General features: G+C 41.4%; 1 protein-coding gene and 1 pseudogene across 3 annotated transcripts in view; one reads left to right on the top strand and one right to left on the bottom strand.

Annotated features, from left to right (window-relative positions):
• Window positions 1–248: 248 nt before the first annotated feature.
• The window catches only part of CDKL5 (cyclin dependent kinase like 5), a 185226-nt gene continuing 164360 nt past the window's right edge, over window positions 249–21114 (top strand). For 2 of the 3 annotated variants that reach the window (XR_004347996.1, XM_032619345.1), the window contains exon 1: window positions 255–362. The gene's annotated coding sequence lies outside the window, so the exon portion shown is untranslated. Of the gene's footprint in view, window positions 363–21114 lie in introns of all 3 variants that reach the window. The other variant, XM_032619344.1, reaches the window with a different exon arrangement.
• On the bottom strand, window positions 12204–12942 carry LOC116747358 (annotated as a pseudogene).

Consider the following 21114-nt stretch of genomic DNA (forward strand, 5'->3'; position numbering starts at 1 on the left):
CGTACGCGCGCAGACAAGCTTATACAGGGAACCAGCTGTCTTCTGCTTCGGGGACCAGTGCACGAGCGGCGCGGGCGGGACGCGCGAGCCCGAGCCCGAGGACGAGCGCTCTCTCCTTATTGGTTCCTATCAGAAGTGGGCGGGGATAAGGCGGGACCTGGCGGAGCCTGAGGAGCTTCCCCATTGGTCCAAACGGGAGGGTTGGGGCGGGGCAGTTAGCAACTTAGGCTGCGCGTTCGCCTGAGAGAGAGAGGGCGGGGTCGAAGGTTTCGATTAGTTGTCGCCGCCGCTGGGGAAGGTAAAGCGGCGACGGCGGCCTCGGGAGCTGTGGGACCCTGGCTGGAGGTGGGGATCTCGGCGGGGTGAGTAGACGCGCCGCCACCCGCCCGCCAAGCCTACTTGTACTCATTCGGCCCCGCGGCCACCCAGCTTCTCCTGAGAGAGGGGACCCACCCGGTCCCCCCGGGCAGACGTGAGACGGGGAGGTGGCGCGGGTCCCCCCAGAATGGGGCGACGCGGCGAGGGCACCCCAGTCTGGAGTGGCTTCTCCTCAGCGCCCCATTGCGCCGTTGGAGGGGCTTCCCCGGCAAGGAGCTGGGGATGTATTTTGGGGTGTAGAGAGACGGGAGGGTGTGAGGAGGGGGCGGCGGTCGAGGCCGCCCCGTGGGGCTCCCCTCAGCGGCGGGTCTGCTGCATCCCCGCCCCGCCGCCCCCGCGGCCCGAGCTCCCCAGGGCTTGCGGCGAGGGAAGCCCCTTCCCGCCGGCGCTGAGGAGGAGCCTGCGCGCTGGAGCCCCCCGCCCGAGTTCCGTGGGAGTCCGGGACCCGCCGGGGTGCTGACCTTGGTCGCCTGCGAGGGTGGGCGAGCGACCCTCCGCCTGCCCCCGCGGTTCCTCCAGCTTTCCCCGAACAAGTTTCAGGCGTCTTTATGAAGTTCAAGACTAGCATAGTGGGGAGAAGCAGAAATTGGCCCCTTCCCAGACCTTCGTACCCTTTGGACCCTTACAGAAATTAAATCCTGGGGTTTGGAACCATTTCCCAGAACGAACAGGTTCTGCTCGCAATGATACGTTCTGTGCCCACGTTGGGGGAAAAAATAACCTGAACATATTTCAGTGTAAAGGCAGATCTTCCCTGAGGGTTTTGTTTTTCGCTTCACTTGAGTGTTAAAGCACAGATGCCTGAAAAAGAAAAGCCTGACCTTAGTATCTCCACAGTGAGATTAGACGGATGCTGTGATATTTAAGTAGTTGCAGATCAGTGTTCTGTTAACACAATCTATTTTAATTGACTGAAATTTAAGCTGATTTTAGAAAGTATTGCAGACACGGAATGATTTCTTTCCGTGTATCTGAATTAGGTTTGTTTGGATGTAATGGTTTATGTAGTTAATGTAAAGGATTACACAAATTAATTTGTCCGGGAGCATTTGACCGAAACAGGAGACATAAATATGTATAGAATAGAATTATCGCTTTAGGTAACATCTGCTGGAACATTTCCAGGTTGTTCCTTTCTTGCTGTAGGGTTACAAAAGAAGGCATCTTTACCGAGCCTATTCGGAATTATTTGTGAATGACATTTAGATGTAAATTTTGTTTTAAATTTCTTTAAGTGTTTTAAAATATTTTATTCATAAAATGTGAAGAGTTTGAAGGGGGGTAGTATAATCTTATATTTAACAACCCCGTTACGGTCATTAATAATACATTTTTTAAAAAGGTGTGCCTCTACACTATTTTAGGTTTGAGCATTTTTGGCGTTGCCACTGGAACGGGAGTAAGGAAGCCTGCAGCAGTATTTATTACCAGTTTGACACCACCAGTGGGTGTTTCTGTTGACAAATGCAGAGAAGAGAACATTTGGGAAGGAAATCTTTTTTCTAAGGGTGGGGGGTGGGCGAGTGGGGGACGGAGCCAGAAGAGAGAAGCTGTATAAGAACTAAAGCTGCCAGCACAGTGTATGCTGAGCATTTCACAAGTACAAGGAAACCTAATTAGGATAAAAAAATTCAGTTTGGCTGTATTAAATAATACAGCTCCAAAAGAGGCATGCTAAATGAAGTTAGTAATTACAAGAGTGTTAAATAATCTGCTATTTCAGAGGAGTTGGAGGGTCTTCAATTGTCAAATCCCTTTGAATTGTCTTGCCTTTTAACCTAATCAATGCAAGCATTCATTTGATATATATGTATATATAGAAAACAGTTTAGTATTCTAATTTTGCTTATTTAGCAAGTTTTCTGAGCCTAATTTTTTTTAAAACAAAATTTGGTATATCAAAAAAATAATTAGAGGGACTTCCCTGGCAGTCCAGTGGGTAAGACTCTGCACTCCCAATGCAGGGGGCCTGGGTTCGATCCCTGCTCAGGGAACTAGATCCCACATGCTGCAACGAAAGATCCCCCGAGCCACAACTAAGACCCAGCGCAGCCAAATAAATAAATATTAAAAAAAAATTAGAAATAAGCATTCTTTCTCCAGAGAGGATTCCTTGTTTTTTTTTCCTGCTCAGATTTGTAATTTATTCATGATTTAGGGGCTTGTGGTAGGGATTTTTTACCCCTTTATCTCAGGTTTTTGATTTTCTACTTATACAAGTTCCCTGGGCTAAATGTGCCACTATTTTCATTGTAATTTTCTTGGAGTTATTTAAATCAGAGTGTGGCATCAACAGTATTCCCTGGGGTTTTAAAAGAAAAGGCTCCCACTGAGGGAAATTGCAGGGCCATCTCGCATAGATGAGTAATAGAAGGTTGACTGATTGCGAATCAGATGTATTCTGTTCCAAATGTGCTGCATGGAGTTAAGGCAGTTTCATTTAATAACAACCAGATTTTACTTGGTATTTCTGCTTTGAAGGTGCGGTATTGTTACAAAACGAAATACAGAGGTGGAGACATTTCGTCAAGTATGCCTTCCCACCGCCGCCCGCACCCACCCCCCAGCCTTGCTTCACCACTGTGTCTAAGAATCTGTGAGAGACGCTTTCAACAATAGTTGCATTGTTGGAAATGACAGTGGCTTCTGTTGCAGAAATTCAACCTTTCATTATGATTTATGTTTCAATTTAATTTATGGTAGAAAATTCCAGTATATCTGAGAATATGGCTGTGGAATTTGTAAGGAGGTGAGCAGAGAAAAGAAGCCTTCTTCAGTGTGTCTGTTAGAAGTTCACCTTTTTTTTCCCCTTTTTATTTTGATAACCGTGGTGGTTATCTCCTTTATTTCTAATACATGTTAGCGGGTATGTTAACACAGTACTTCATTTTCGGCTGTTAGTGTGGGGATATGACTTTTTCATTAATAACTTGATGTCAAGTAATAACAGAAGGCATTTAAGAACAAATGAATCCACACACTTAGATCCAAAATGTGAGGGGAATCCTTTAGGTAACGCTTAATTTTGGTACAAGAATAGCAGAATTTGAAGTATTAAGTCTCTTTTTAAGTAGAAAAGAGTTTACTCAGAATTTGATAATTTTAGTTTCTAAAGTTTTAATTTTTGGCAACATTGAATTTCTTGATAGAGACAGATCGAACCTCAAAGGTTCTTTATCATCTGATGATGAAGTCAGTTGGGTCACATATTTCAACTTGAGAAAATAATGTAATTGAAAGACTATATTTAAACTTTCTGTTTGGGAGGGTTTTCCAATTTACTTTCTATCTTAAATTCAACATTAGAACTCTTTTGTTGGTGATGCATCACTTACTTTAGTGTTTGGATTTAAATTCTTGATAGTTTCTAGAATGTTTCCTTTATATAGAACAGTGCTTGGAAGACTGGATTATTCAAAGATCTGGCCTCATTTCTCATTCAAGTTTGTACAGTTACTTAATACTGTGTGATATGAACTTGGGTACAATTCTGTCAGTGGGAAATGAAAGCTGTGAGTGAGGACCTTCCACCTAAAGAGCCTGATAACATTTAGACAATTCAGATTTGGGAATTAACAGAAAATTATTTATTAGGTTAAAAGGACTTAACCCATTCCAGTCTTTGGAATTGATTGTCTTCATTTTGAATTAAGCTCTTAGAAACATTTGTGTTTGAGATAGTTCTAATTAGGGTCAAGTTTTGGGTGTGGTCACTTCTAATTAGGGTTAAGTTTTGGGTGTGGTCTCTTTTGGGCAGTTTTCTCTATAATAATTAAATTCTAATATTCTATTTATTGAGCCTTACTGAATACCAGGTTCTATGGCAAATAATTTATTTGCATGAATATATGTGTGTATGTGTGTTCTCACAACATTCCTATGAGGTAGATGTTTTTCTTATTTCCCGTATACACTTGACCAAATGGGCTGAGGGAGAGAAAATATTTTACCCCGATTACCTAGCTAGTCAGTAGCTGAGGCAGAACTTCCATTTGAAACCGGTATGACTTGAACATGTGCTCTTCAAAACTATGCTTTCTGCTTCTCTTTAGAAATCTGATTTCCCAGACATGTTTTGAGCTCCTACTGTACATCACTCCTGGGCTGGTTACTGGAGGTATAAATATGCCTCCTGGAGTTTATAGGCTACATTGGCAAGGCTGCCTGACCTTTAGTCACATGGGAGGCTGGACTCAGATCCATCAGCACTGATGGATAGGACAACTGCAAGTTCAGACTTTTCTAAGAGGGTCCTTAGTTCTGTTTCTTCATAATTAAAGGTTGTACATAATTATTTACACTCAAATGAGGTAGCTGTTTCTAATTAACCACTTGGTATTTCATGTTTCTTCATGTTCCATTTTAACTTTTGACTGACTTTGATTAAATTTGCTACACTAATAAAGGCTGTGAAGATATTCCTTGAATTCAATTTTGTGGTTTAGATGCACTCTTGAAGTAAAATGGCAGCCATTACAATCTGCAGATGGGTACCCATCTCTTCTGTAATTGTAACGACTTCAGTGAAATAAAATTTGGAGGTGAAGTCTACAGAGGTATGTTATTGATGTTGCTTAACACTATGTAGGAGTTACAGTTTGACAACATTTTTCTACTTGCAAGTAGAATTTCCTGTTACTTATAGCCTCTTATGGGTGTGTGTGTGTTTAAACAAGACCCATCCTTAAGAGAGCTACAGTTGCTTAGCCCAAAGGAACCCCCAGCGGTCCATGTTAGGGAGGAAGAGGACTTAACATCTTATTCTGTAATTGATGAGAATCACTTTTGCCAGTTATTAAAGTTAGAAAGGAATGATGAATATTGTAGAACCTCAGGGCTGGAAATCACCTCGGCCAAAGCAGGACAGTTGTTCTACCAAGATGGGACCTATACAGAAGTGCTGTGGATTTCTTTACCAAGTATGGGTTTTGAATATGCATTTTTAACAGTTTTATTGAGGTATACTTTACATACCATAAAATTCATGTTTTAACCATACCATTCAATGATTTTTTTTTGGTAGATTTATGGAATTGTGTAATCATCACTACAATCCAGTTTCAGAACATTTCCATCACCCCAAAAAGATCTCTCCGGCCAACACACATTTTTTTTAACCTTATTTACTTGCTTCCACCTAGATCCTTTTATCATTAGACACTGATAAACGAAATCATGTAGATCTTAAAAGATATGTCTTTTAAAAATACCTTCTTACATGTATTACAATTTCTTAGTACTTTTTGTATATTCAAAAGTTTTTGCCTAAACATAATATGTAGCAGAATATAGAGGACAGTACTGCAAGTGCCATCCATTACCTTGTCTTTGTGGTTTTGATTTGATTCTGTTTTGATCTTTTTTAAACCAGCAAATAAAATACAGTGCTCTTAGTGATATGTTGGAAAAGCAGAAATAAGAAATCAAGGTAAAAGTAATAGAATTATTGGGCAAGAAAAAATTCCTTTAGGATTTAAGACCAAGGGCAAAATAATTGGTTTTCTTGATTATAAGCCAATAACATTGTGCATTTTATTGTTTGAGCTCTAATCCCCCTTGAGAGATCCATGCTTACGGTGCATGCCAGAGGGTAGGCTTCGTTAAATTCAGGTATGCAAACGCATTGTCTACTTTTTGCAGTACTTCAGACTGGATTGTTGGGAGATTTAGAAATAGTTTAATCTGCAAGGTACTGTAGCCGCTTTTCCCTGCCTGCATCCTTTTTTTTAGTTACCCTGAAGGGTAGGCAGGGGAGTTAAAGCTCCCTTAGGAACAAGTTATACAGGATGGGATGAATTCCACCCGTTTGGTTCCCAGGTGCTCTCTTTGCTCCCTGTTCTGCATGTGTAGATGGACACTACTGATAGGATAGCTTGGAGATGTTATTTTTTGGGTACACATAATAGAGGAATGCAGTTGTTTGGTTGGAAGTAAAGTGTTTTGGAAACAAACTTTCATTGCTTTTAGATGAACATTTCTCTATGGAAAGTGACACAAGTGCCAGGCAGGTAAATCAATACCTCCTTGTGTGGTAGGTTGTGTCTGGATTTTTTTACAAAATAAATTTATTTATTTATTTATTTTTGGCTGTGTTGGGTTTTCCTTGCCACGCAGGCCTTCTCTAGTTGATACAAGCGGGGGCTACTCTTCGTTGTGGTGCGCAGGCTTCTTATTGCGGTGGCTTCTCTTGTTGCGGAGCACAGGCTCTAAACGTGCGGGCTTCAGTAGTTGTGGCACGTGGGCTCAGTAGTTGTGGCTCGCGTGCTTAGTTGCTCCGCGGCATGTGGGATCTCCCCAGATCAGGGCTCGAACCCCTGTCCTCTGCATCGGCAGTCGGATTCTTAACCACTGCACGACCAGGGAAGCCCCTGTGTCTGGATTTTTAATAACAAACAGAAAGGACACAGCACTGCTCTGATAATAATAGTTTACTGTAAATTCAATTATAACTGGCTTGAAATAATTTTACTTAAAAAAAAAAAACTGTTTGGGGCTTTCCTGGTGGCGCAGTGGTTGAGAGTCCGCCGGCCGATGCAGGGGACACGGGTTCGTGCCCCGGTCCGGGAAGATCCCACATGCCGAGGAGAGGCTGGGCTCGTGAGCCAAGGCCGCCGAGCCTGTGCGTCCGGAGCCTGTGCTCCGCAAAGGGAGAGGCCACAACAGTGAGAGGCCCGCGCGTACCGGAAACAAAACAAAACAAAACAAAACAAAACCGTGTTTAATTGCTATGGCTGTGTGATTCTGTTGTTGCTTTGTATTCTTCGTTAAGAGAAAGGCCTAATATCAAATAGCAACAAATGAGCTTTCTGACTTCGATTTAGAGGGAAATAGTGATTTCGAAAGTAACAACTTCGGGGCTTCCCTGGTGGCGCAGTGGTTGAGAGTCCGCCTGCCGCTAGAGGGGACACGGGTTCGTGCCCCGGTCCGGGAGAATCCCACATGCCGCGGAGCGGCTGGGCCCGTGAGCCATGGCCGCTGGGCCTGTGCATCCGGAGCCTGTGTTCCGCAACGGGAGAGGCCACAGCGGTGAGAGGCCCGCGTACTGCAAAAAAAAAAGTAACAACTTTGGTTTCTGGAAGTTAGTTAACAAAACATATGGATGAATACATTATGTTTTTTATTTGTTTTTAAGACTGCTTTAAATTATTTTAGGTAAGTTGCAGTTTTAGATCTCAGTTTTAGATTTGATACTATGCCTAAAGATTAGGTTCTTGGCAGTGTAAGATCATATTATAATAATCAGATTAAGCACACACACATGCGAGGAAGATGTGGCAGATAAAAAATGGTGATAAGTAACAGCTGAAGAACAACTTACTGACTTGGATTTGCCCAATTACCCCGATATTGGCCAAGAGTAGTAGAAACTAGTTTCCTGATGAATAGAATCTTTCAGAGATTATTAAAGCTTGTTCAGATGTGACACATCCTAGAATTTATCCACAAACTCCACCCTGGTTTTTGAGCCAATGGTGGATGTTTTAACTTGAATCGCTAGTACTTATTACTGGTAATATTACCACTAAAATTTAAGATTAGCATTGCAAACGAAAAGAAAAACTTTTATTTTAATTGTTAGTAATTGAAAACAGTTGAGGTAGAACAAAAACTAATTTTGTGCAAATTGGCGTTTCATAATTTGTTATTTCTTTCTAAAGTAACCTGTCCTATATCCTGAGAATCTGTCCTTCATTTAGCAAATACTTATTGAGTGTCTACGGTGTACCAAACTGTGATAGAGGCTGGATAGAGTGATACATCAAAGGGAAGTAGGCCCTCAAAGACTTTATAGGCTTGAAATGGAGGCAGAGGAGAAGTACCAGGCACTAACAGGGTAGGGGGATCTGCCATGTGGGGAGCAGGTAGGAAGGGCACGCTGAGGAGGTAACATTAAGTGGGACCTGAAGGATGAGAAGGGCATGGTTTAGTTGGGGAAATAAGTTTTCGTGGCAGAAAGTGCAAATGCCCTCAGGCAAGTTGAGAGAAATAGAGGCTTTTGAAAAACCGAACCTTTTAAAGAACTGAAAGAAATCAGAAATGGCTGGAAAGTAGAGAAGCAGGTGATGACGCAGAAGTAGGCAGGGGCCAGGTCTTGAAAAGGCTTAGTAGGCCATCTGCTGGGTTTTTGAACTTGTCCTAAGTCTCCTGGGAAGCTATTGAAGGTTTTAAGCAGAAATGTGACATGAAATGAAATGCTGCAAAAAACAAGAGTTTTAGCTCAATGGAACCTTGATGATTTACCAAAAAGGTCATAATCCCTGCAAGGTAAAATATTCTTTCCTCATCTCATTAAAAATTTTGCAACTGCCTTCTTAGTTGATTGTCATTTGTGGTACTCTTTTCATTGTTTTTATAGAAATTAGCTTCAGTTTTCTAAAGGCTCCTTCTTTTCTTTTATCCTTCACCAGTCTGTTAACCTTATATAGGAATGTCATTTCTATTTATAACTGAGTTAAAATTTTTTTCTAACAGTTTTAGCTCTCTTCCATATTTAAACTTAAAACTCTTCACTGGTTTCTTTTTCCCCCAGACATCTTTAATCTGCTCAAGGTTTTAATGAAACATTTCATTAAATATCAATATTAAATTTGCTTTATTCTTTTCTTTCCCCAAATACAATATCTTATGTCTAGTTTAATATTTTTCAGCCTTTATGCTATTTCATATTTTATGAAATCTCATTTGAGCACCTACAGTGTTTTTAGAGAATTTTGTTAATAATGTTTAGAATCAGTAATCTTTAGCAGGAGTACCATTTTCAAATCTGGTTCACATTCTGTGGTTTTACCATCTTTTATATTAAACTAGTCTCTGTTGAGCTTCTTACCTTCAAGTGAGCTTATGTATATAAAAGTGCCGCACAGGTTTTATTTTATATATCCTGATTTGTTTCTTTCTCCTTCTACAGTATGTATCCCTACATGCTCAGTTCATTTTTGGAAATCTTCAACCATGCTAAGTTTTTCTTGCTTTGATGACTGAACAAGCATTCATTCAGGGCTTCCTTGGTGTAAAGTGGTTAGTTTGTCTCAGTATAAAATGCCATTGTGCACTTCCCCTCCATGTTTACAAAGAATAACCACAGCATCACCTCCTTCTTCAAATATTTCCTTTGAAATCTACATTTTGATGCAGTCTCTAACTTAGCTCACTTTGGCCTTGAGTTCTGAGGCTTTTCTGAACCATTTTATACCTGCTCTGTATTCTTTCCTTGTTGATTTTTTTTTTTTTTTCCTTGTGCTGGTAACTTGAAGAATTTACAGTGGTTTTGTGTCATTACTATTTTCACTTCCTATCCAGCCCAGGACATTTATTTTTAAAGAGTTGCCTCATTTTAGAGTTTGATGTTTTTGTGCTAGTGGTTTCTCTACCATCCACAGTGACTGCCCTTGATTTGGAGTTGTGCTTTCCAGTCTTGTCCCTCTGTGCAGGGTTGGTAAAGGAAGGCCATACTTGTCTTTCTTTGACTAACTTTATGATGAGGTGATGATTTGGGTATCTTGGTGTCACTGTGATGGTAGGTGGTGGAGATACAAAGCCAAGCTGTGGTGTTGTGCCCTTTTATGGAGTTTGTATTCCAGCAGAAGAGGCCAAAAGCAATGACTAAAGAACAGGACGATATGCACATTTAGATGGAAACACAGGGTGCTGGTACTGTAGGCCAGAAGAGGTGCACTTAACGCAGACCTAAGGGGACTGGGGAAAATAATGATTCCTGAGTATTTGTGAAGAGTCTTAAAGGAGGCCCAGAATGTCAGGTGGAGGGAAGGGGTTTTCTGGTAGAAGGATCTAAGAGCATATGGAGCTGGGTGAATAGCAAGAAATGACGTGGATTTATATATTGCATGCCTTGCTTTGATGCTTTGACCCCAGTGACATCCCAGGACCTTGGTTTTCTTTCTTTATGGCCATTTGGCTTTTTTCTGTTCATTTTCACTTTTACTTGAGAGTACGCATAGGAAATACTAAAGCCAGGAGTTTAAATAGGGGTGGGCCTTTGGTAAAATGGATAAGCAGATGGTATCAGTTTTCTACTGTAAGGCATGGAGTGTTGCCTGTTGTTGCCTGAGCATCTAGTGCATTGCCTGGCACAGAGGAAATGCTCAATAAATATTTCTCTTAAGAAAGGTGCCTTTTTTCCTGCCCCCCCCATCTCCTCCTGTCAATGCCTTCTTCCTTGTTTAGTGGTTTCTCTTCTTTGTCAGTTACCTGTCTAGTGGATCTTCCTCTCTGCTCGCCCTATAGATGTGCTTGTCCTGTAGGTCTAGTCATTGGTCTCGGACATAGTTGTGTTATAATTGGATCCATGTTGATGTATAACTAGGTGCTAATGGCTCCCTCTGTGAGACTCCTCAAACTTCTGTCGACATTTACAGTATGGTAGATGAAGGGGAAGCCAAAGTTTACAAATATAAGAATGATATTTCCTTGAATTTTTTCATGATTTGTTGCATGAATTCATAGAAGTTCTGAGTTATAGAAGTGCTGAGTTCTGTTCCATAATAAGCTCTTGTGTGTGTGTGCATATGTGTGTTTGTATATATCTGCTTTGTACCTTACTTAACATTAAGCAAAACCAATATTTTGTGAAGATGTTTGCTTATTTATTATGTGGCTTCACCCCCAACCCCCATCACTGCTTAGGTCCCTCAGATTGGGAAGCTAGTTTAAAATGTGTTACCACATTGAGGTAAGAATATGTGTCTTACAGAAAGGCTCTCTAGGATGCAATGATTTCACCAAAGAATCTACCGTACACTAACAGTTGGTTAGTTAGATGGAGGGCTTTTAAAAAAATTATTTATTTTATTTTTAGATGCTATAGTAGACTTTTAAGTATCCTCTCTACATTTTGGTAATTTCTCATATTATAGGTCCCACTTTCCCAGAAAACTCATCCACAGTCTCTTTTACAGCTAGGATACAGGCTTGTGACCTAGGTTTGACCAGTCATTTATGCAGAGTGAGACTTGTATATAGAAGTGAGCATTGTGAGGTGGCCATCATGTGTAGTTGAATTGATGACCTGGTGATCATGTTGACAGAGGTGTTTGGTGGGGGCAGAGCTTATGGAATTCAGTCTCAAGTGGTGTTGGTGCTCAGCAGTGATAATCTTTTTTTTTTTTTTTTTTTTTATCTTCCTATTCTCTGATCATCTGGAATTTGTGTTAGATGTCTTATATTAACTTTGGAATATTTTCAGCCATTATCTCTTCAAATATTTCTTTTGTCCCATTCTTCTATTTCTGTGATTCCAGTTACCAGTATGTTAGAACCTTTGATATTGTCCCACACGTCTTGAATGTGCTGTTTTGTTTTGTTCTGTTTTTCACTCTTTTTTCTCAGTGTTTTCGGTCGGGGTAATTGCTACTGACATCTTCAAGTTCACTGATTCTTTCCCTGGTTGAGTTGAGTCTACTAAAGAGCCCATTGAAGGCATTCTTCATTTTTCTTAACTGTATTTTAAATTTTTAGCACTTTCATTGTATTCTTTCTTATAGTTTCCATCTCTCTGCTGAGTTACCAATCTGATTTTTCCTGTTCCCCTTTTGGGTTAGAGCTCGAAACATGTTACTCATAGTATTTTAACTTTGATTCTAGATATTTCCAACATCTGATTCTGTGTCTAGTTCTGACATGTTCTTTGTCTTTTCTGAGTGTTGTTTTTTCTCTGCTTTTTGTTATGCCTTGTGTTTTTTTTTTTATTATAACACTGACTTATTTTGTAGAACAATAGAAACTGAGGTGCAAAACATTTTTTTCACTTTGAAAGCAGTCACTGTTTAAAAACTGACCAGATTACAAAAATAATCATGGTAGATACCTTAGTTTATCCTTCTAATAAGCCTGTTGATCTGGTCTTCCCTGTTGCCAGCATCTCTACATCTAATGGGTGGTCTTTTTCTTTGTTCCACCTCATGGAGAAGACAGTTTGAAGGGCCACGGGAAGTTGTTTGCTTCTTTGAAACGTTTTCCAACAGTATAGATCTCGTGAATCAGGTCCTCCATGCAGATAATGCCATATTTACAAAGAGATAGAGCTATCAACACATTATCTGTCAGGGCAATTCACTTGTTGATTTTGCCATAACCATGCTTGTAGATCAATTCATTTACTGACTTTAGGTTTGGATACCCCCATGCAATACATGGTTCCACAATTCTCAGCATGTTAATTGAAGCCTGTTGAGCTTCACGTGGGTGCCATTGAAGATCTGATGGAGGTGGAGAAGCTGCAACACCTTTATGGACCTTTGGGCTCAGGCCACTGATATCTCTGATCCTGATGACAAATGCCAATTTGGGCTCTGCAGGTACATAGAAGTTGCTGTCTTTTCTTGTCATCCTCACTCTTCAAATCTCAGTTCTGTACATCTGCCTGTATTCCTTGTGATAGTGCTTAGCTTTTTCATAGATAGGCTTCCTCCTTGCCTTTCAAAGCATCTTCTGGGCATACTTCTTTCTCAGGTTCTTGATCTTAAGCTCTGTGAAATTCTTTTGCTTTTTCTTAAGGGTTTCTGGCACAGCAGGAACCTTTTTTTAATTCTCTCTTGCACCCTCCATGGTTCTAGGTGGGAAAGAGCTGAGGTGCATAATTTTTATGTCTGTAAATGGCCACATCTTTCCCTGTGCTAGGCCTTTGTTTCAGGAATTTGAGTTAATCTGGTTTGGAGTTGGGCTGGTTTTAAGTTTGGTTGTTGCTGTGGTTACTCTCAGTATACCTCAGGCTTCAAATTCTCTGATTAGGGTGGGAGGTGGTTTATTTTATTGGGTCTTCCTTCAGGACTGTGACTTAGGGTCTCCTTACATGCTCTTGATCTCCTCCTGTCCCTCTGCCAGTGGTATTATGCTGTTTACTTGTTATTGGAAGTAGGTTAGCTTAGAGGTGGGGAGTGATGGTGGGGTGTGGTCTTTTGTTCTGATTAAACGTCAGGCTTAGGCCTGCATCAACGTCCCAAGGTCATGCCCCTACCCTAGCTATTGTTGTGGGCTCAGTGTGGAGTCCTGCCCCGCTCCCAGAGTAGGGTGCCCACCCCTTCCTCCGGCTGCAGTGAGTTTTCACCAGTGCTTTAAGGGTAGAAGCACTTATTGGCCTTTCTTTCACAGATAAAGGTTTTTCTTCCCTAGTGTAGGTGGGAGGGAAGGATCTGGGTGTACATCTTGCTCCTGAGACACTGCTGCAGTTCCCTTCCCTCAAGTCTGCATCACAGTGGGCACTCCTCAGGGCTCTTTCTGTGAGTGGTTGGTGGCGTTGGTGAAGGAAGATCCTGCAGGAGGCTGGGGTCTCCCCAATTTCTGTGACCTCCATTGGTTTCACACTGTTCCTTCAGCAAGCCACATCGGGCTTTTATCAATTTGCTTTTTATTCTAGCTGAACTCCTCTTGTCAGTGGCCACTTACAGTCTACCCTAGGTGAGCACAAGGTTGTCTCCTCTCTCCTTGCAGGCCCTTTCTCTCGGAAGATTTTGAGCCAGTTGGTTGTTCTCTGATGGCTTTCAAGAAAGACATGAATTTGAAATTAGTACAGCTCTTTTTTATTGTAAGGGCAGGCAGCTCTGTTCCTTCTAGCTTTCTTATTCCAGGATGGAAGGCAGAAGTTTGGTTACCCTTAAAATTTTAACATGCACATTTAACTAAGTCAAAGCTTAATTATTATTCCTATCCTCCCAAATAAGACAGAGATTTTAGAATGGCTTACTTTTTAACCCTTATCCCCTCTTCCATGTTAGTTATTTATGCTTTGGCCTTGCCTTGTTGAAACCACCTTAAGTTTGTAAAATAGTGAATATTTAATCATCAACATGTTTTCAATTTTCTTTGCTCACCATTCTTTATTCACCCCATTTCTTCCTTTTGGGTTTAGTTTTCTTCTTTATAAAGAATGTTCTTAAGTAGTTCTTTCACTAAAGGCCTATTAGTAGTAAACATGGTCTTGGTGTTTCTGAAAGTGTCTTTACTTCACTTTTTCTCTTGAATGATTGTTGAGCTGGGTACAGAATTTATGTTGACAATTGATAATGTTATTCTCTTGTCTTTTGACAAGTTTTGTTTGTTAATGAGAAGCCTTTAGTCAGTTCAGGTATAATTTCTTTGTAGGTAAGTAATTATCTTTTCTTTTGGGCTACCTTTAAGATTCTTTCCTTGTTTTTGACTTTTTGCAGTTTCTTTGCGATACCTCTAGATGTGGATTTGTTGTTAGTTATCCTGCTTTTTTTTTTTTTTTGCGGTACACGGGCCTCTCACTGTTGCGGATAGACTCTCAGAGTCTCCCTTTTGATTTTTAAATTTTTCTCTGCCCATTATCTTATTCCTAAGGTTCTCGTCCTAGAAAATCTTCCCTGAACCAGTTGTCCACTCCTCTCTTAGCTACCTAACCTCTCTTCCCCTTCTTCTGTAAACATCTGGGTGTGGTCTATACATACTCTATCCATTTCTCATCCACTTCTCACACTTCAGCTCCATCTCTGACTTCCCAGTCTCACATTACTTAAACTGTTTTTGCTGAGATCTCCCGTAACGTCTTGTTTGTTGCGTCTAGTGGATTCATTCAGTCCTAATTTTACTTGACATTTCTGTTGCACCTGACACTGTTAGTCACTGTCTCCTTGAAGCAGTGTGTTTCCTTTGCATCCTTGTTCTCCATGTCTTTCTCTTATACTTTTTTCTCTGCATTCTCTGTGGGCTTGTCTCGATCCACTTACTCCTTACACACTACTGTTACCTGGGCTTGACTTCTTGGCCAAGTATTATCCTAGGTCATTGTCTCAATTACACCCACAGTTTCAGTTCTACTTACATGCAGATGTATTTCTAAATTCTTTCCTGTTTTTTCACTATATGCCTTCAGACTCATTCTTAATAACCTGCTGGAAAGCTACACCTGACTATTCTACAGGAACCTTATACTCAGGATGTCTAATATGAAGTACAGCATACTTTCCTCAAACTTGCTCTTCCTCCTTAATTAAAAAAACAAAACAAAACTCTGTTAATGGTCCCACCATCCACTGAGGCTCCTAAGGTGGATAGTTGGGTCTTATCCAACTCAGATATATTATCTACAGTTGCTAGTATGATATGAAACGTGATTTTGATTATGAAACTGATCTGCTTGAAAGCCTGCAGTGGTGCTCTGTTGCTGACAAGAGAAGGAGAAAGTTAGGAGAAAGTCTGATCTCCTTTTATCTGGCTCATCAGGCTCTCCTTGGTGTGTTCTCTGCCTGCCTACCTCTCCAGCCGCACGTCTTTTTCTTGTTTGCCTCAAACACTGCGCTCTCCAGCATGTAGAGTTCTCCATAAAATTGTTTCAAACTTGGTATCTTTGCTTGTGCTGTCTCCTTTGTGTGGAACGCAGTGTCTACTGCAGACTGTGTGGGTTGCTAGCTCTCGGGTTGGTGGGACTCCCTATTCCTCATGGAAACTGCAGTTAATTGACATCTTTCCCTACTTCTCTGGCCTCAGTGTTACTGAGGAGTATTCCTCGTCTGAACTATCATTTTGGAGAGCCAGGACTGGGTAAATGCTGGCATCAGTCCTACTGAAAGAAGGTGGGGAGTGGGCACAGGTAGAGGTGTTTCACAGCTCTTCAGTTATGTGGTTTACTATTAAGCCATTTCTTTTCTTAGTCCCGATCTCAACCTGCTTCATGGCTCCTTGGAATTCCTCAGAGATCTGTCTGCTGTGAGCCCTCCTATATTCTCAGGGCTGCTCTGGGTTTATTTTTATATTTCTTTTGCCTATTTCAGGGGGTTTTAGTGTGGGAGGAAAGGTAAACGCATGTGTCTGGTTAGCCATTTTAAAGCAGAACTACAGTGCCTTATACTACATGTGGTTTCTCATTTTTCTCTGTTGTAGACATCATGGCAAAGAGTGTCCTTTTTTTTAAATTTTCATTTTAATTTTTGGCCACACCACGTGGCTTGTGATCTTAGTTCCCCGACCAGGGATTGAACCTGCTCCCTCCGCAGTGAAAGCGCAGCGTCCTAATCACTGGACCGCCAGGGAATTCCCGAATTTTTTTTTTTTTTTTTTTTTTTTCAGTGGTACACGGGCCTCTCACTGTTGCGGCCCCTCCCGTTGCGGAGCACAGGCTCCAGACACGCAGGCCCAGCGGCCACGGCTCACGGGCCCAGCCATTCCCGCAGCACGTGGGATCCTCCCAGAGCGGGGCACGAACCCGCCTCCCCTGCATCGGCAGGCGGACTCTCAACCACTGCGCCACCAGGGAAGCCCCCGAATGTTTTTTTTTTTTTTTTTAAATTTTATTTATTTATTTTATATTTATTTTTGGCAGTGTTGGGTCTTCGTTTCTGTACGAGGGTTTTCTCCAGCTGCAGCGAGCGGGGGCCACTCTTCATCGCGGTGCACGGGCCTCTCACTGTCGTGGCCTCTCCCGTTGCGGAGCACAGGCTCCAGACGCGCAGGCTGAGTAGTTTGTGGCTCACGGGCCTAGCCGCTCTGCGGCATGTGGGATCTTCCCGGACCGGGGCATGAACCCATGTCCCCTGCATTGGCAGCCGGATTCTTAACCACTGCGCCACCAGGGAAGCCCCCCCGAATGTTTTTTAAAGTGAATCCTTGTGTATATCTTTGATCCTTTTCTTAGGACACTAGTCTTTTTTTTTTGTAAAATATTTATTTAGGCTGTGCGGGATATTTGTTGCGGTGTGTGGACTTGTTAATTGCGGCATGCATGTGGGATCTAGTTCCCCAACCAGGGATCGAACCCAGTCCCCCTGCATTGGGAGTGCGGAGTCTTACCCACTGGACCACTAGGGAAGTCCCTGGAACACTAGTCTTATATCCCCCCCTTGAGGATCACCGGGGGTGATTGATAGGTGACACTGATGGGAGTGTGCCATACCTGTGAAGGGTGTAGAGGGAACACTGCTGATTCACCTGAAGGAAAGGTTGCAAGTTAAAAATGTTTATTATTTTGGCCATTCTGGTCTGCAATATTGTTTTTTGTTGGATTTAAAAAATTACTTGTAAGATTAAATATTTACAAAATTTATTGGTCATTTGTATTTTTCTGTGTACATTTTCTTTTCAGGTTAATAAAGTTTTTTTTTTAAATACTCTTGTAGGGTTCACTCGATTCTTTCCCTTTAACATGAAATGAGCAAATGCTGCCAAATGTAAGGTCCATTGCTCATTTTCTTTTTTTTTAGTTTGAATTTGTTATGATCTGATTCTTGGAAAATGAAAATCCACTCCTGGTTTGGTGGTTTAATAGCTCACAAGGTGGCTGTGAAAATTAAATGAAATAACATAGATGAGGTGCCCAACACAGTAGTTGGTGTGTAATAGGCAGCAGTAAATATTAGTTCCTTTTGTGCATTCTTTCTCCTTTGCCAGATTATTAAAATAACTGCAGTACAACATACCTGAGAGGGAAAGAAAAAAATAATCACATGTATTTACTGAACTCTTCTTAAATGAAGGGCAGTATGCCAAATACCTTGAGGGATACAGAGTTGTTTAAGGCAGCTTCCTGTCCAGGGATAAACATTAGCTTACTATACATATCTTTAACTTTCTAGGCTTTTTTTTTTTTTTTTTTTTTTGCGGTACGCAGGCCTCTCACTGCTGTGGCCCCTCTCGTTGCGGAGCACGGGCTCCTGACGCGCAGGCCCAGCGGCCATGGCCCACGAGCCCAGCCGCTCCGGGGCACGAACCCGCGTCCCCTGCCTCGGCAGGCGGACTCCCAACCACTGCACCACCAGGGAAGCCCTTTTTTTTGTTTTTAAACCATGGTCTTCCAAAAACCTTTTGGTCTTTAAACTGTGTTATTTTATTTGAGCACAGAACACTTGAAAGGTTGGTGTGCCACATTTAATCCATTACATTTCTGGGAGAATAGTTATTAGCTCCATTTTATACGTGGGGGCCCTGAAGGGTGTTCTGCCCAGCTTCTGGCTGGTGTAAAAATAGGATATGTTGGGATGTAGAAGAATGCTAACGACTGTATTTCCAGCCTCAGTAAGTGCTGAATAAATATTTGTTGAATGAATGAATCGTCTTTTATTAAATGATATGTTAAGCCCACTCCTAAATCGCATCTCTGCTTCTTACTGTTTTACTTTTCCCCTTTTATATTTTATGCTGTGAAAGTGGTTAAATAAGCTTTAAAATTCAATGGTTGGTACGCAAGACATTGCAAGTTGGAAGACAAATGCTACTCTGTTTTAGTCATAATGAAAAAAGGCTCAAGAGGAGATTCTGTGCTGATCTGATTTTTTTTTTTTCCAATTTAATTTTTTGTCCTGGTGCTGATTCTTTGCAAGACCGCCTTTCTGGTTCCTGTAACAGCTCCAAGGGGCTTCCCAAGGTTTGGGGCTAGGGTAAATGGCCCAATTCGTTGTACTCTAAGGATGACTCTGCTGTTAACAGTCAGGTTTTTCATATAATCTCTAGTAAAGCAGGAAAAATTAGCAATTATAGTTAGGCTCTGGAGATTTGAGGGGGACACTTTTTAATGGATGAACTAGCAAATATACAAACTTTAATGGAATAAGTGATTAACATCTCAGAGTTTGCTATGTATTTAGCTTTCTGTAGTTGGTTGGCTTGGATAGTGAAATAAGGGTTCTTAGTAAAAATGATAAGACCCTGGAAAGGATTGGTGGTGGGACATCCATGGACTTACTGCAGAGTAGTGTTAACACACGCATCTTCTTCACTCTGCACATGGAACACTCCATTTATTTATTTGACATCTTTATTGGAGTATAATTGCTTTACAATGTTGTGTTAGTTTCTGCTGTATAACAAAGTGAATCAGCTATATGTATACATGTATGCCCATATCCCCTCCCTCTTGCATCTCCCTCCCACCCTCCCTATCCCACCCCTCTAGGGGATCACAAAGCACTGAGCTGATCTCCCTGTGCTATGCAGCTGCTTCCCACTAGCTATCTATTTTACGTTTGGTAGTGCATATATGTCCATGCCACTCTCTCACTTCGTCCCAGCTTACCCTTCCCCCTCCCCGTGTCCTCAAGTCCATTCTCTACGTCTGCATCTTTATTCCTGTCCTGCCCCTAGGTTCATCAGAACCTTTTTTTTTTTTTTTAGATTCCATATATATGTGTTAGCACATGGTATTTGTTTTTCTCTTTCTGACTTACTTCACTCTGTATGACAGACTCTAGGTTCATCCACCTCACTACAAATAAATCAATTTCATTTCTTCTTAAGGCTGAGTAATATTCCATTGTATATATGTGCCCCATCTTCTTTACCCATTCATCTGTCAGTGGACACTTAGATTGCTTCATGTCCTGGCTACTGTAAATAGTGCTGCAGTGAACATTGTGGTACATGACTCTTCTTGAATTATGGTTTTCTCAGTGTATATGCCCAGTAGTAGGATTGCTGGGTCATGTGGTAGTTCTATTTTTAGTTTTATAAGGAACCTCCATACTGTTCTCCATAGTGGCTGTATCAATTTACATTCCCATCAACAGTGCAGGAGGGTTCCCTTTTCTCCACACCCTCTCCAGCATTTATTGTTTTTCGATTTGAACACTCCATTTAGTCTTAAGCTTGCTAAATTCATTTATTTTTACAAATTTTATGGATAGACCTGTTCATCGCATTTTTGGTTTTCCCACTCCATTTTTCTACTTAGGATGCATTCAGTGAGGCTTACAGGCAACTATTGTCTTGTAAAATAATGTCATAGGTAAAAATATGCCTTTGGGGGTTGGAAAAATCCTTGGTTTGATTCTGGCCTTGATACTTCCTAGCTGTGTGACCAAGGACAAGGTACTAATGACTTTGGAACTGTTTTCTTTTAAAAGCATTAGGATTAAATGTGATAACGTATATAAAAATACTTAACATCGCGCCAATGTATGGACGTGCTCCAAAAGCATGGTTTTAAGCCCTGTGGCTTAGGATGTAGCATAATGGCTAAGTATGGGGATTCTGGAGCTTGACTGCCTGGGTTTGATCCAGTTCTGCCATTTACTGGTTCTTAGTCTCCTTATTGGTAAAATGAAGTTTCTGGTAGTAAAGGACCATAAAGGGTTCTTGTGAGGATGAAACAAATTAATGTAAATGAAGCTGCTAGCAGATCAGTGCTTAGCACAAAAGTGCTGTTTATTTTAACTGTTGTTATTATGTTATCACATTTGAAAACCCGATAGGCCACCAGATTTTATTTGAAATACTTTGTTCTACTGGAATTTTTTGCTCCTCTTTATGATTTCAAACTCTATGAGAGCAGGGCCCGGTCTGTTTTGTTCACTACTGTATTGCTAACATCTGGTATAGTGACTGGCATAGAGCAGTGGTCCACAACCTTTTTGGCACCAGGGACCAGTTTCGTGGAAGACAGTTTTTCCATGGGCGGGGTGGGGGGATGGTTCAGGCGGTAGTGTGAGCGATGTGGGGGATGGTTGAGGTGGTAATGTGTAATGCAAGCGATGGGGGGCGGCTTCGCTCGCTTGCCCGCCACGCACCTCCTGCTGTGTGGCCCAGTTCCTAACAGGCCGTGGACCAGGGGCTTGGGGACCCCTGGCATAGAGTACTTATTCAGTAAACATTTGTGGAATGAATGAATAAATGGATGATGAATGTTCCATTTTCCTTGACTTGTGTTTGCCAATATTCTAACTCAAGTAGTTTTTTCATTAAGTCCCTGTTTAAAAAAAAAATGTGTAATAAGACTTGTATAAGTTCCCAGTGTTTACAGATTGAAATCCAAGTTTCTTAGCTTTGCATTAAAAA

This window comes from Phocoena sinus, chromosome X (genome assembly GCF_008692025.1).
Source record: "Phocoena sinus isolate mPhoSin1 chromosome X, mPhoSin1.pri, whole genome shotgun sequence".
In the NCBI taxonomy this organism is placed as follows: Eukaryota; Metazoa; Chordata; class Mammalia; order Artiodactyla; family Phocoenidae; genus Phocoena; species Phocoena sinus.